At 29.8% G+C, this 2,261-nt stretch overlaps 1 long non-coding RNA gene across 1 annotated transcript; it reads right to left on the minus strand.

Annotated features, from left to right (window-relative positions):
* Positions 1-350: 350 nt before the first annotated feature.
* LOC126968618 (uncharacterized) lies at positions 351-1,042 on the minus strand. The gene is made up of 3 exons (XR_007730266.1): positions 996-1,042; positions 707-787; positions 351-415 (listed from the first exon to the last, which is right to left on the minus strand). It is a non-coding gene; the product is annotated as an uncharacterized LOC126968618 (long non-coding RNA).
* Positions 1,043-2,261: the final 1,219 nt, after the last annotated feature.

A 2,261-nucleotide genomic window follows, 5' to 3' on the forward strand; every position in this document is an offset into this window, starting at 1 on the left:
CGGGTGATTAGCATAGTGATGATAATATCAAATACGATGATATTGCAAAATTTAAAAAAGCCCGGCGCCTTCGGCTTCCAGAGTTGAAAATACTTGCACAGAAAAATATAAATAAGGAGCACAATCGTTTCTGCGACTAAAAAAAAATAATTTGGAAGTTCAAAGTATTTTTTATGCAAATACGAGAATTTTTTTCTGAAGTATTCCAGCTCTGCAGCACCCGACTATTTAATACTTTCACAATTTCAATTAAATATATATATATATATCAAAGTAATTTGATAATCATTTGTAAATAATTAAGATATAGAGAAAAGGATTATAAAATACTTACTCATTATTGCTTATTTCCATAGGTTGTATATTAGAAATATCCATTATTGGTGGTTGTTCATCACTTTGGTTATCTTTTAACCTAAAAAAGATAATTTACTTAAAAATACAATAAATCTCTAAAATTTACATACGAAAATAGTTACATAACAAGCGCTGAACCACGTAGGAACCGAATCAATTTTATGTATGTATGTTCATGTCTGTAGTTTCATAACTCTATGGAGCACGCATGATCGAAGATTTGTGCAAAGATTCATTTTTATTTGTTTAAACAAATAAATATTAAATGACAATGATGACATGTTATCACTTTACTAATTATTATATCTTAGAGAAGTACTTAGTATGTTTATAGTAGTTAGATACATACCTGCTATCAAAGTAATTTTGTTGAGCATCTTTAGAAGTGGTTGGCGTTTCGTCACTATTTTGTCTATTTCTTTTAGCCCGGCTACAAAAAAAATGACTGATAAATAAATTGCTTTGTTTATATTTATTATTGTATTATAATATATATAATAATAAATAAATTATTACAATACTTTAATACTTAAAAAACATATTCTAAATAAAGTACCTATGTATTTAAAAATATACGATACATAATTACTGACAAATAATTTCAATGTTATTTCGAATATAACTAAAAGACAGCTTACCGAGCTTCAATCATCTTTGCTACTTTTGCACGTCCTTGTCGCACAATTTTCTTGTATTTTGCCATTTTGAGTGTTTAAGAAACAGTAGCGTCTTTTCGCAATACTCAATAGTTCTTTTACACACAAAGCGTCCTTTCGCAATAAATAACACAATAGGTCTATGCTAACACAAAAAAGCTATAAACTAAACAAACGTAAATATCAAACACAATAAGCTAATGTTATTATCTTCAAATAATGTGACGTGTCATGTGACTCGTGAGTGAGCAAGTGCGATAGCCGACGCGGTAACAAACAGCACGAGTTCCACCCTCGAGACCTTGCGGCAGACTGAATCCCGATCCCCGGCGCATGAGTTACACCTTGAGTGAATACGCCCAAATTTTAGAATAAAATCTTAAAAAACTCAAATTTTGGTCTTTGGAAAAATTTTTTTTTTGCAAAATGTTGATTATTAAATTGTCTATCCATTAGTGTTAGTAGCAAAATAAAATTATGTTTACTTCACGAGGAGACGCACGATATCAATCATTATTTCTCATATCTCTGGTTTCGTTGTAAGGAAATTAATTAAAAAAGTACTTCATTAAAAAAAAAAAGAAAACTACAATAGTGGAGTCAAGATTACGCAGAAATTGAATGTATTTTTTATTAGTTGATATTTCTTTTAAATAACAAGTAGACAGCTCCAAAAAACTGCCTAAAAAACGGCTAGCGCGGCTTTTTGGTCGTAGACGCCCCTTAACTTTGCATTTGGACTCATACTAATAAAAAAGGTATTTATTTTCTCAAAATTGATTCCCTTAGAATTATTTTTGATAAAATTAATTAATTAATTAATAATTTCATTTCTAATATACTAGATCAAACGGGTAAGTTAATAAAATTTGTTTGATATGTGACATCTCTAAAATAAGAGGTCTTTGAAATTCGCCAGTCTTTGAGGCGAGAGTATACTATTGGAGGTCCCTAAGTCTCATGTATTCGTATTACCAGCTAATGCCTCAAAGTGGTTGTATGCAGCAAGAACTTTGTTGTGTATCGCGGTTTTCATTGCTACATATTAATATAAATGATAAGGACCAAATCTCGCCTTTTGTGTCGAACAATTCCTTTGAATACACCGCTTATTATTCCCAAATGGACATATTAAGTATGGATTTGAGTAATTTAATTTTTAACTCTCTCAATTGGATTGTTTTTTTTTTTTATTAAACTTATTACGTTGAGAATTATGATCCGATTTAGGTGATTCTTCTTTGGTTT

Source organism: Leptidea sinapis, chromosome 16, assembly GCF_905404315.1.
Source record: "Leptidea sinapis chromosome 16, ilLepSina1.1, whole genome shotgun sequence".
Classification (NCBI taxonomy): Eukaryota; Metazoa; Arthropoda; class Insecta; order Lepidoptera; family Pieridae; genus Leptidea; species Leptidea sinapis.